Source organism: Vulpes vulpes, chromosome 2 (genome assembly GCF_048418805.1).
Source record: "Vulpes vulpes isolate BD-2025 chromosome 2, VulVul3, whole genome shotgun sequence".
NCBI lineage: Eukaryota > Metazoa > Chordata > Mammalia > Carnivora > Canidae > Vulpes > Vulpes vulpes.
In genome coordinates this window covers 45,857,395-45,871,438 of record NC_132781.1, presented here as the reverse complement: position 1 = coordinate 45,871,438, position 14,044 = coordinate 45,857,395, and the positions used below count along the sequence as shown (strand labels likewise).

General features: G+C 49.8%; 1 protein-coding gene across 1 annotated transcript in view; it reads left to right on the top strand.

Moving 5' to 3' along the window:
• RTN4RL1 (reticulon 4 receptor like 1) overlaps positions 1 to 14,044 on the top strand; it is a 71,664-nt gene that overhangs the window by 43,459 nt on the left and 14,161 nt on the right. The window lies entirely within an intron of this gene.

Genomic DNA, 14,044 nt, shown 5'->3' with positions numbered 1-14,044 from the left:
GTAAGACCTGGTGAATTGAACCCCAGGGAGAAGGAGAATGCAGAGTCTGGGTGTTTTGCAAACTGAGAAGGTAGGGATCCCCAAGAAAGTGGCCCAGGAGGAGGGGAGGAGGCTTGGAGGGTGATGTTTGTTTCATGAATGCTGAGTAGGAAGAGTCTGGGAGATCCAGGGAAGGTGCCTAAAGAGGGATTGGAGAGTGACAAATGAAGATGAAATTGCCTGGGTCCTGGTGGCCCCCAGGACTGTGGGTCAAGTGAGAACGGGCGTGGGGGCCCATGATTGAGGCTGAGAAGGGATGTCCACAGGAGACCGAGTTAGGGTGCACCCAGGAGAGAACCGTGTCAAAGGTTCTGGCCGGAGATTGGAAGGTCTGCTTTGTGCCCGGAAGCAGGGGGCAAGCCTGGATGGAAACTATTGGATTTGGGCTGGAAGTTTGTATGTGAGAAGGGGTGGAGTCCCAGGTGTGGTGGGTTGCAGAGAGAGACAGGAGAGGAAGGGGGCCCACTGCACCCAGGCAGACCTTTCAAGTAGTTTGCCTGGGATCGGGGAGGCGGTAGCTGCAGGGAGATTGTGGTTAGGCAGTGTTTGTCATTCAGTGGGAGAGACCTGAGCAAGTCTGTAGGCAGAAAGGGAGCAGAAGATTCCGGGAGATGGGGCACACCACACAGGAAGGCAGCTGTCAGAAAGCACGGTTTAGATCAGCCTGCAGGGATTGTGTTGGCCCACGCAGTGTTTTCTGTTTGTTTGTTTTGTTTTTTCTTGTTTTGTTTGCTGCCAATCAATGCATGCAGAAATCCTGATTTCCAGCTTCTGGCAAAATCGAAAGATCTAATAACCCAGGGCCTCCCTTCTCTTGGGGCAGCAGTGGCTAGAGCCTGGATGGGCCTGGCTTCTAGGTTGCCACCTGCCCATCTCTGCCCCTTTCTGTTTCCTGCTTGACCCCTGTAAGCATTTGAATTGAAACCTTGGAATGGGGAAGGATGAGAGGGCCAGGCCAGAGCCAGCCTAAGGCTTTAGCTCTGAGGCTAGATGTGTGAGGGTGCTGTGAAGGTGAGGGGTCAGGCCCAGAGGTCAAGGGTATGGATTCGAGGAGAGAGGAGAAGGTTTGGAATGGCCAGGGAGGAGACTGGGATAGGAAGCTGTGAAGGCCACATAGAACAATGCTGAGGCAGCCACAGAGCTGAGACCAGGGACCTGCAGAGGCTCCAACTCACATCCTGAGTGATGGAACAGGGGCTGGAGGGACAGGAGGGTGCAAAGGAGCCTGCTCTGTCCCCCAGGAGGTTCCATACCCAGCTCAGTGTCCTATGGCTCTGTTAGTGGGTGTGGAAGGTCCCTGAGACTCAGGACCACACAGGGCCCCAGAGGACAGCCTGTCCTCCCCCACCCCAGGGACTCTTCCAGGCTGGGAACACAATGACAGGCTCCACTTGGCATGGGGGAGGAATCAGTCCCAGAGCCCTGCATTAAATCAGACTGCTCCTGAGATTCCTGATCAGAACCATGTGCCATCCCTTGTTACAGGCTCTCAGGAAACGCACACACACACACACACACACACACACACACACACACACATCTCCCACCCCCCACCCTCCACCCCCGCCCCCAGCAGTCTTCCCTTTGAAGTCTTTTCTGTCTGCCCCTCTGTGGCCTCAGGGATAGTTCTATCTGTCACCAGGGTGGGGCCTGCCCTTGACCTAGGGGAGGGTGTCATTCTGGCACCTTCCCAGGTAACAGTTCTGAGTGCACACTTCAAGATGAAAACATCCCTGTTTACACCCTCCTTGGGAACACTCTGCTCTGTCTTATTGGGAATTGTGTGTGCGGCTTGGACACATGTCACTGTATCATATAGAGCGGGAACATAATTAGGCAATGTTGGGGAAAATTCTGCCTGTCTCCTGGGAATACTGGAATAATGAGCCATCACAGAGGGCCAGGGAGGCTGGTGGGGGACTGCTGACCGGAGCTGAAGGCTCAGATCATTCATTAGCTCCGGAGGTGCTCCCGATTTGTTCCTCACCCTGGCTGCGTAAACTGAGCTGGCCCTGTTCTGCAGCAGGAAGCCAGAGCTTGAGTGGAGAGCCTAAAAGGGTGCTGTGGGCTTTGAAGCAGAAAAGCAAGCAAGTTGTTCCTTTCTGAGGTGGGGGTGGTGGGGAGACAGAAGCCACACATTTCACCACAGTGGCACCTGTTACTGAGGCCTGGGGTAGGGGCACAGAGTGGCCAGGGGTCTTCACCAGGAGATGCCCCAGGCCAACCCTGCCCTGAGCACTTGAGAGGGTCAGCCAGACCTCCTTCGAAGTGCTCCCAACCTGCCTCCCTCCGCTTTGGGAAACACACTGGCTGTCCCTTCAGAGGGATCCTGGGAGGCATGGAGAACAGACCACCAGGAGACCAGTTCCCCCAGCCTGCCCTGCCCGGCAGCCCCATGACAGCCCCTCCTTCTCCATCTAGCCCCCGGCTTGTCCCCACATGGTGCCACCCACGGCTCCCGGTTTTAGTGAGAACATGTTATCCTGGGCAGCCTCCTAGCACCCCACCACCCTCCCCGTTCCCATACAGAAACCTCCCGTCAGCCTCCTGGGCCCATCCTGGGCATCCTTACACGGCTGCTCAGACCCTCTCAAACAGCCTCATCAGGTCTCAGCACCAGAGCCATACCACCCACAGGCACCTTGTTCTCTTTCTGGACTCTCCTTTCTTCTATCTTCCTTTAGTTTTTCTTCCTCTTCTCTCTTTCTCCCTCTCTTCTTTCCCTTCTCAGGTCTGTGGCATTCTGGCTGGGGGATCTGCAGAGCCAACTTTCCCAGAGAGCATTGTGTGCTCTCTCTGCTTAGACCCACCTTCTGGGGCTCTTGAATTCTTTCCCAGGGCCTGTCTCCAGGACCATTTGGGGCCCACTCTACACTGGTCCTCCAGGTGTGACACCGTTTGGGTGGGTGTCAGGACTGGTTTCCACCCCCTGCTCTGGCCCTCTTCCTGCTGCTCCCCTCCCCAAAGGGCCAGGAGTCCATGGAGCCAAGGAGATGTGCCTATCTGGAGCCCATGCCCATCACTCACTCTAAGAGCAGTTCTCTCCAATAGAAATGCGAGCAATGGGTACTTTCAATTTTTTTAGTAGTTACATTAAGAAAGTAAAAAGCAACAAGTAAAGTCGTTTAAAATATTTTCGTTTTGATTTAACCCAATATAGTCAAAGTATTATCATTTCAACATGTAATCAACACAGCAAGCATCCTTTTTTGTACTAATCCTTTGAGATAGCCACATCCCAAGTGTTTGGAAGCCACATGTGAGTAGCAGCTACTGCACTCAGGACAGCACAGCTCTCAGCCTCACGCTAGTATTTGAGACCTCAGAATTCTCTGCTCAGATGGTCCCAGCCTGCTTCCAAGGCCTCTTCTCCATTTATGACTTTTTTTTTTTTTTTTCATTTATGACTTTTCAGGGCAGATTGCACCCAGGAGTTTGAGGGATAAGAAAGGCCAAAGGCCTGGCTTGCCTCTGAGGAGGGCAAGCTCATCATGGACTTGCTTTCCTTCTCAGCTCAAAATCCACTCTGACCCCAGAGACAGGAGTGATGAGAACTATGGGGCTCTTTGGGACCTCTTTGGGGCTCTTTGGGACCTCTTTGGGGCTCTATGGGGCTCAGCGGTTGAGCACCTGCCTTCAGCCTAGGGCATCGAGTCCCGAGATCGAGTCCCACATTGGGCTCCCTGCATGGAGCCTGCTTCTCCCTCTGCCTGTGTCTCTGCCTCTCTCCGTGTCTCTCATGAATAAATAAATAAAATCTTAAAAAAAAACAAAAAAACAAAAAAAAAAAAACTATGGGGCTCAAAAGGACAAAGGAGGCTGAGAAGAGGCCAGGGGCAGTAGAGGACCCTTGGGATGGAGGGAGGCCGGAATCTAGCAGAAGTAGCCTGGACAGGCCAGCTGACAGAGAGAAGGCGGGGTGGGGGCCCCAAAGTCCACAGACAGGTTAATGGCTCCTGCCTTGCACACAATTGAATTTGCCCTCTTGAACCTCCTGGCTTTGGGGAAGAGCCTCTCCTCCTGGGAGCTCAGCAGGACTCCCAGAGCCACAGGGCCTGGGTCAGCCAGGCCTGATTTGATCAGGAGAAATAAGACAGAGGGCTCACAGACAGGCCAGTATCCAGAGGGTCCAGTGGCTTAGTCCAGAAAGATAAGGCCAATGAAGAGGGCTGGTGTGGGTGCTGCAGGGCCATCCTAGCTCGGCCTCCCTCCTGAGAGGCCCCCATCCTTAAAACACAGTTGACAATTCTCTATATTATACATCATCATGCTCTCCCACTTTCCCATCTCTCTCTCTCTCTCTCTTTTAAAGATTTATTTTTAGGGGCTCCTGGGTGGCTCAGTCAGTAAAGTGTCTGCCTTCGGCTCAGGTCATGATCCTGGGGTCTTAGGATGAAGCCCCTGCCTCATTGGGCTCCCTGTTCAGTGGAGAGCCTGCTTCTCCCTCTGCCCCTCCCCCCACTCATGCTCACTCTCTCTCTCTCTCTCCCCCCCCAAATTTTAAAAAGTAAATTTTATTAAAAATTTATTTATTTATCTGACAGAGAGAACAAGAGAGCACAAGCAGGGAGAGCAGCATAAGGAGAAGTAGGAGGCTTCCCACCAAGCAGAGAGCCTGACTCAGGGCTCGATCCCAGGCCCCGGGGATCACAACCTGAGCAGAAAGCAGACACCTAAACAACTGAGCCAACCAGGTGCCCAGTAAATTTTATTTTTAAGTAATTTGTATATCCAAAGTGAGGCTTAAACTCACCGCCCCAGCATCAAGAGTCGCACACTGTCCTGACTGGGCCAGCCAGGCACCCCTATCTATCTCTCATAAAGGTGGTTGGTTGCAGGGTGACCCCCAAATCAGAAAACTCAGAGCAAGTCTGTTTTCCTTTGTGTCTGCGGGGATGTGCAACACATGCTGAAAGCAGGGTGGGAAAAACAAATGAAAAGGACTCTGTCCTTTCCTTCCTGCTGGTTACCTTACATCTTGTATGAAAACCGTGCCCAGGGGCACCTGCACGGCTCAGTGGTTGAGCGTCTGCCTTCAGGTCGTCATCCAAGTCCCGGATTGGGCTCCCTGTAGGGAGCCTGTTCTCCCTCTGCCTTGTGTCTCTGCCTCTCTCTCTATGTCTCTCATGTATAAGTAAAAATCTGGGGATGCCTGGGTGGCTCAGTTGTTGAGCATCTGTCTTTGGCTCAGGGCATTATTCTGGGGTCCTGGGGTCGAGTCCCACATTGGGCTCCCTGCATGGAGCCTGCTTCTCCCTCTGCCTATGTCTCTGCCTCTCTCTCTCTCTCTCTCTCTCTCTCTTTTTTTTAAAGATTTTATTTATTTGGGCAGCCCCAGTAGCACAGTGGTTTAGCGCTGCCTGCAGCCCAGGGTGTGATCCTGGAGACCCGGGATCGAGTCCCACATCGGGCTCCCTGCATGGAGCCTGCTTCTCCCTCTGCCTGTGACTCTGCCTCTCTCTCTCTCAATCTGAATAAATAAAATCTTAAAAAAAAAAAAAAGATTTTATTTATTTATTCATGACAGACACAGAGAAAGAGAGAGAAGCAGAGACATAGGCAGAGGGAGAGGGAGAAGCAGGCTCCATGCAGGGAGCCCGATGTGGGACTCGATCCCGGGTCTCCAGGATCGCGACTCGGGCCGAAGGCGGCGCCAAACCGCTGGGCCATCAGGGCTGCTCTCTCTCTCTCTCTCTCTCTCTCTCGAATAAATAAATCGTTAAAAAAAAATAAGTAAAAATCTTTTTAAAAATTCTTTAAAAAAAAAAAACAACAAAACAGTGCCCAGCCACATACTCTGTCCTCTCTTCAGGAGGCCGGGAAACAATCAGAGGACACATCATAACTAGAGAAGACAGCATAGGCCTCCAGACAGGACTGCTCCCTCTTGCCTCCAGGCCTTTGACCTGACTGTGAAGTTCCCTTCCACCAGAATGTCCTCTCCTCCCCCTTAATGCCCTTGGAGGTTGCCTTTCTGCTGGGACTCCACTGGGGCAGCACTGTCTGCTTTCTTCTCCATCCATGTTACCATAGCATTCTAGATGCTCCATCATAGCGTGGGTGACATGCTTGTCCATTCAGCCCACAAGTCGTTGGTGAGCGTGAGCACCTCCTGGGTACCTGGGCCTGTCCTGTCCTGGGACATCACAGGGAATAAGCAGACAGGGAGAAAGACAATAAACACGTAAACAAACAATTAAACATGATACTCTCCATGAGTGTCAAGTGCTAAGACGGAAGTGGAGCAGGGTACTTAAATAATCAAGAGGAACTGGGGCTGGTAGAGGCATCGGCTTCAGAGAGGCGATGCTGGAGCTGAGGCCTGAATGCTAAGGACAAGGTGGTCCTGCAAGGGCCTGGGGCAGAGTGTTCAGTCAGGGACAGGCAGTACGAAACCTCCCGGACAGACACATTATATCACTCTGTTTGTATGAAATATCCAGCTTGGGTAAATCCACAGAGACAGAAATCGGATTAATGGTTGCCAGGGCGGGGCGGGGAGGGGGGGCGGGGGCTGGGAGGAGTGAAGATGGGGAATGACGGCTAATGGGTATGGGATTTCTCTTTGGGATGATGCAAATGTTCTAGAACTCAATACTGGTGATGTTTGCACAACATCGGGAATGTACTAAATGCCACAGAATTGTACACTTTAAAATGGTTAAAACCGTACATCTTATGTTCTGTGTATTTAACCATAAAACAGCAAAACAAAAGACCATGCTGGAAGGCTAGTGCAGCCAGGGATGGGGGGTTTGGGGTGGGGCTGGAGAGGTGGTGGGGGCCCCTCAGGAGGACACTGGGGGTTGGTAGGGAGTTTGCATTTTGTTTGGTGCAATGGAAAGCCACTGGGAGATTTCAAAAGCAGGAAGTAACCTGATCGCTCTTACTGTTTTCGAAGATCCTTGTGGCTGTGGTGTGGGCTGCGGTTGGTGATGGAGCTGAAATAAAAGCAGGGAGACCAGTTAGGGAGCCCACTGCCGCAGTCCAGGGGAGGGAGGACAGCAGCTTGGGAAGACAGATTTGGGATCCATTTAAAGGGTAGGGGGCCAGGGGGACTTGATAGATTAAAGGGAAAAAGAACAGGGGGAAAAAGAGAAATATGGAATGATGTCTACATTTTCACTTTGAGCAACCAAAAGGATGGAGCTGTCAGTTACTAAGATGGGGAAGCCTGTGGGGGGTGGGGGGGGGTAGGAACGCCTTGAGGGCACGTCGAGGCTGGTCAGGAGGCTAGGTCAGGGGAGTGGGAATGAGACACATATCTGCTCTTCCGCCCCATGGAGATGGTACTTAAAACCTGAGCACCCCTGAGAGATGCTAGGGATAGGTGCGGCCGTGGAAGATAGAAGGGCCCAAGGCTGAGCCCTGGGGAACCGGGATATGCAGAGATGAGGCAGAGGAGGAACGGCCAGCAGAGCAGACCAAGAAGAGCAACCAGCCAGGTAGGAGAAAAAGAGGCAGAGCCCTGCCTCCAAAGTAAAGAGAAGAAAATATTTCCAGAAGGGAGGGCCAGCTGTGTCCAGCGCTGTGAAGAGGGTGAGTGGATGAGGGAGTGACAAAGATGCCACTATTGGATTGGGCAATGTGAGTGTGGACTGGCGTCTCTGGTGTACCCATGCTCCTCCATCGTTGGTGCTCACCAACGATCGGAGGACTTGAGATGATGATGTTGTGCAGTGGGCGGCACAGACTGCCCGGAGCCCTGGGGTTAGAGCAAGAAATCAGGCTTCACGGGGAAGTGGCTGAGGCCTGGGACCACCCAGCAACCATTGTTGAGGGGAGACAGGGGGGCTCAAAGCAGCCCAGGATTGCAGTTCACCCACAGGCACATTTTCAAAGGGCCTTCCCTCTGCTACTTTTCCCTTTTTCCTCTCAGGAGAGGTGATTCATATTTCAATATATTCCAGCTGAAAAAGGATCAGATTTTGAGCAGGTGGTAAGTCAGTACATGGAAATTTGATATATTTTGACTAATGCAGTTTGAAATTTGAAAACTCCAGACAATTTTATTCAAGATCCATTTTTATACCAACTCATTATTGGGGGGGGGAGGCAAGATTTCAGGTTTCCGGGGGAGGACGTGTGAACCCAAGCCTGTCACCACCAAGCCCCCCTAAGCAGGCTTGACCTGGCCGGCTGGCCCGCATGCTGCCTGCCGCTCCATTCCTGCCGGAAACGCTTTCTTTAGCAACCCCTTTCAAGTATCCCCCTGGGGTTACTAGTCCAATTTAATCTGACCTTCAGCCCCACCTCTGTCACACCAACTCCAGCAAATCCCTGGGGCTGGCACTTAAGACAAGTTTTGTGATACAGACGATGGTATTACACAGAATTTCCACTTCCTTCCCCAGCTACCTTGTCCATTTCCCCAGCCTCATGAGTGTGAGGGATCAGGAGAGAAAAGAAATAATGAAGACAAGGACAGGAATGAAGTAACTGGCAAAGAAGCAAGGACACAGTTCATGGGAGGTAGGGGAGCTGCCTGTTGGGTCACAGGGGGAGAGGCTCGAGGAGGGCCCATGAGAGAGCTGTGGCCTCAAAAGAGAGGTCTAGGGGTACCTGGGTGGCTCAGTCCATTAAGAGCCCGACTCTTGATTTTGGCTCAAGTCATGATCTCAGGGTAGTGGGATGGAGCCCCGAGCTGGGCTCTGTGCTCAGCAGGAAGTCTACTTCTCTCCCTCTTCTTCTCCCTCTGTCCCTCCCCCTCTCTTCCTCTCCACCCCCCCCCCCCGGCCTCCTTCCCCCCCCAAAATAAATCTTTTTTTTTTTTTTTTAAGATTTTATGTATTTATTCATGAGAGACACAGAGAAAGAGAGAGGCAGAGACACAGGCAGAGGGAGAAGCAGGTTCCAGGCAGGGAGCCCGACATGGGACTCGATCCCGGGTCTCCAGGATCACGCCCTGCTTCTCCCTCCGCCTATGTCTCTGCCTCTCTCTCTGTTTCTCATGAATAAAACATAAAACCTTTAAAAAATAATTTTTTAGAACAGTGAGTGTATGTGATACCCCCAGTTATGGATGAGTCCAACACATGGGAGGAATTCAACGCACATTCATCTCCTTTGCTTCCCAGCCTCAGAGATCTCTCCATATGAGGCACATTCTCTTGTCTCTTTTGAGTAGCTCTTAGTTGGGAAGGCAACGGGGAAGAGTAGGGTCTCTGAAAGTCCCTATGACTGGAGATCTTCTGGGTATAGAATAAGGCTCTGTGAACTAAACTTTCTGGAAGGTGATTTGTCGTCTTGCAACAAGGGGACTTGAACTCAATGAATCTGATTTAGAGAAAGCCTGAGAAATTCAGACAAAACTTTATGCACAAAGATGTTCATTCCAACATTGTTTAGTTTGACTTGCTCTTGAAAGAATCAGTAAGTACATTTACACGATGATAAACCAAATGTTCCTGACAGGGATATAGTGATGTTCTCCTCTCCCTAATCCCTGAGTTTCTAGTAGTCCTCCCAGGAGGCAACTAATATAACCAATTTTGTCATGATGATTTCTAACAGTGAAAAATGAGAAACAATCTAAATGTTCCACAGATAAATGAATTATATCTGTCCATACAGAAGGATACTCTGCAGTTCTACAAATCATGCCTGTTACCACATCATTCTTCTGTTACTTAACTGTGTGTTTCCTCTGGCCCAAGCCCTCAGCACATGCTGTTCCCTCTGGCTGGAAACCCAACCCCCACCCTCCCAGTGGAGTTCTCAATCTTCAAACTCTCCCAGCCTTCTCACTCCCACTGCCAAGGGGATCAGCCCCCACATTCCTCATATCTACGTGGATTCTCTCTATGGACTCCTCTTTTCAGGATGTGATTATATATGGATGTGATCATCTGACAAGTATCTGTTTCAGACTGTACTCTCCTGAGAGGTGGGGTCACTCTGGCTGCTGAGCTGCCTTATTGTAGAGCATCACAGATGTAGGCACCTGGGGAGCTGCTGAATGGATGAATGGTCTAAGTTAAGCAGAAGACGCAGGATACAGAGCTCATATATAGCATGATCCCAGTTTTATTGCTCTAAATAAAAAAATTTTTAAAGATTTTATTTATTTATTCATGAGAGACACAGGCAGAGGGAGAAGCAAACTCCCAGCAGGGAGCCTGATGTGGGACTCTATCCCAGGACCCTGGAATCAGGACTTGAGCCAAAGGCAGATGCTCAACCACTGAGCCACCCAGGTTCCCAGCTTTAAGTGAAATATTTTATTTTATTTTATTTTATTTTATTTTATTTTATTTTATTTTATTTTATTTTATTTTATTTTATTTTATATATCCCTACATAAATGAAGTACAGAAAGAGCAAAGCAAGGCACTGTCAATGGTTGTCAAGGGTAATGGGATTGTGATGATTTTTTTTCCTTTTTACTTGTCTACTTCCCATGTTTTCCACAACTGGCAAGTATTATTCTAAAACTAAAATAGGGGGATCCCTGGGTGGCTCAGCGGTTTTGGCGCCCGCCTTCGGCCCCGGGCGTGATCCTGGGGTCCTGGGGATCAAGTCCCACATCAGGCTCCCTGTGTGGAGCCTGCTTCTCCCTCTGCCTGTGTCTCTGCTTCTCTCTCTGTGTCTTTCATGAATAAATAAAGTCTTTCAAAAAATAAAAAATAAAATAAAAATAAAAATAATAAAAATAAAATAGGGCATCCCGGGTGGCTCAGCAGTTTAGTGCTGCCTTCGGGCCAGGGCATGATCCTGGAGACCCGGAATCGAGCCCTGCATTGCGCTCTCTGCATGGAGTCTGCTTCTCCCTCTGCCTGTGTCTTTGCCCCTCTCTCTCTCTCTGTGTGTGTGTGTCTCTCATGGATAAATAAATAAAATCTTTAAAAAATTATAAAAAATAAAATAAATAAAACTAAAAAATAAAATAAAATAAAATAAAATAAAATAAAATAAAATAAAATAAAATAAAATAAATGGCACCTGGGTGGCTTGGTGATTGTCTGCCATTGGCTCAGTTCATGATCCTGGGGTACTGGGATCAAGTCCCGCATTGGCCTCCCACCTCAGTGAGGGGCCTGCTTCTCTCCCTGTGTGGAGCCTGCTTCTCCCTCTGCCTATGTCTCTGCTTCTCTCCCTGTGTCTCTCATGAATAAATAAAATCTTAAAAAAAAAAACCCTAAAACTATGAAGGATGACTTTAAAGAAAAACCTTAAAAAAAAAAAAAAGAAAGAAAAAAGAAAAACCTTATGGGGGGTGGGGGGAGAATAGGGCTTACGGACCACATGGAAAGCCCATGCCACTTTTCCCTGGGTCACAGCTCCCAGGCCTGGGGTCAGAAGCTGTAATGTATTCCTGCTGGCTGGAGGTAGGCCCCTGAAGAAAGTGCAGGGCTCAGGATAGTAGGGAGGAGGAGGCAAGTCTGGCCTGGGACACCTGAGGTTCTTAACTAGACTCTGCAAGATGTCTTTTTTTTTTTTCCTCCATGATTTATTTTTTATTAAATATTAAATGCATGCATCAAAATATATTATGTTTAAGGTATAGAGAATAATAAAACTAACATCCCCAGGTCCACTGCTTAGATTAAGATACAGAACATCACAAATACATTTGAATCATTCCCTGCAGGGGTCTTAAGTGGCCAGTCAAGACTCTGCCCAGGGGTCAGAAGGAAAAGACCTGTGAGGCAAGGCCTCAAATGCCTCATAAACTCATTTATCCTCTTAAGCATGAGGTACCTGGTGGCCTCTGGCTCCTAAAAAATAATTTTTTTTAAGATTTTATTTGAGAGAGAACGTGAGCAGGAGAGGGAAAGAGGGAGAGAGAAGAGCAGACTCTCCACTGAGCAGAGAGCCTGACGTGGGGTTCAATCCCAGGACTCTGGGATCATGATCTGAGCCAAAGGCAGATGCTTAACTGACTGAACTACCTAGGAGCCCCGGTCTGCTAAAATTCACCCTATATCTACATCTACCCACAATAAGGCTGCCTCAGCTAACTAAAGCACCTGGTTTCTTTGCTTTTGGCTAGAATTACATCAGCTAACTCATTCATTTGTTCATTCATTCATTGACTTTCCACACATGTATGGATGAGCTCTATACACCAATTGGGCACCCCAGCAGTTCCACACCTCAGGTGTTGGAGGCAGGTGACTTTAAGAGTGGTGAGGGCCTTGAGAGGAGGCAGCAGTGAGGAGCGGAGGGAGCTAACCCGGAGGGAAAGGTCTGGGGAGGCTTCCTGGATCGGTACTGTCTGAGCCAAGTCATTAAAGTACGTTAAGTTAGACTTTGGTTGTAAGCAAGAAAAATAACTCACTGGAAGTTGTGTTTGGGGCTGTCACTGAAAACCCAAATCAAAATGGCCATAACAAGAATTATTATGTCCTGTGAGAAATTTGGTCATTATGGGATGCCGGCTCAGGGGTTGAGCGTCTGTCTTGGGCTCAGGGCGTGATCCTGGGGTCGGGGTATCGATTCCCCACATCGGGCTCTACGTGGGGAGCCCGCTTCTGCCTATGTCTCTGCCTCTCTGTGTGTCTCTCATGAATTCATACAGCCGAAGGCAGACGCTCAACCGCTGAGCCACCCAGGCGTCCCTAAATAAAGAAAATATTAAAAAAAAAAAAAAAAGAAGAAGAAGAAGAAGAAGTTTGGTCATTGTGATCCAGGTTCTCTCCGTCTCTTCGCTCTACAGTCTTTGGTAAGCTGGCTTTGGCCCTTAGGCCTTTAGGTCCCCTCATGGCCCAAAGATAGTGGATCGGCACCAGGCACCAGGCATTTCATCCTCGCCCAGACACACTCAGAGAAAAGGAAACATCCATCCCTTCCTTACGTTCCTTTCCCAAAGAGCATTGCCCCACCTCCAAGTCCTTCAGTTGATTTTCTTGGTGTCTCATTGGTCAGAATGGAATCACATGGTCCTATCTAAACCAATCACTGATAGGGGCGTAGACTAATAGAGCCTGCCTCCCCCACCCTCCCCACCCCCGGGGAGGAGTCTAGCTAGCTCCTCCACAGCTTAGGACTACCTGGTAGCTGAATAAAGTATGGAACCCGACAGCCAAGAAGTGGGGTGTTAGGTGGGCCGCTGCAGAAAGAAAATGGGACCCAGAGAAGAAGCTGAACAACCCAGGCCTGGGAAGGGCAAGAACCAGGGTGGCTCTGGGGGTCTTGGTGGAAACAACTACTAGGCAGTGTCCCCAGGATGGCCCCACCAGAGTGATACAGCTCAAGTGGAGTCACTGGACTTCACGTTCAGGTTGGAATTCCTAGGAGACACTCTTAATTAGCTGAGCCAGGCCACTGGATTGATAGTCCTGTCTCCTGAATCACCTGCAGTGGAGAAGGGATGGTCCTCCCAAGGGAACTTGGGGAACTGCTTCCGTAAGAAGACAGGGAAAGGGGGGACAGGAAGCCTCTGAGCTGAGATGAGGGTGAAGAGCAGGAATGAAAGGAGCAGAGCCAGACCACGGATGGGCTTGCAAGCCATGCTCAGCTGGAGGGTCCTCATATCAGTGAGGATTCTTGTTTGAAAGCAACAGACAAACCAGCCTTGACAAATTGGGTTTTTTTTTTTTTTTTTTTTAAGATTTTATTTATTCATTCATGAGAGACACAGAGAGATGCAGAGACACAGACAGAGGGAGAAGCAGGCTCCTGCAGGGAGTCAGATGCAGGACTCAATCCCAGGACCCTGGGATCATGCCCTGAGCCAAAGGCAGACACTCAACCACTGAGCCACCCAGGTACCCCCAAGCCTTGACTAATTTAAATAAAAAAGCAGATCAATTTAAAGGTAACCCACAGAGTCTCCCAAAGGGTTGAGGGCTCCACAAACAGAAGCAATGCCCCAAATAAAGACAGACATTTCCTGCTTGGACCTCCAATGTTCCCGGCACAGCTGCCACCCACACAGGCTCTGCCACTCCCGTTATCCTTGTAACCACTGGTCCCAGCTTAATTAGGCCATTAACTCCTAGTTCAAAGTCTGGGCTACGGGCTTTGCCCATCTTCAAGGAAGGATGTCCATATCATACTATCC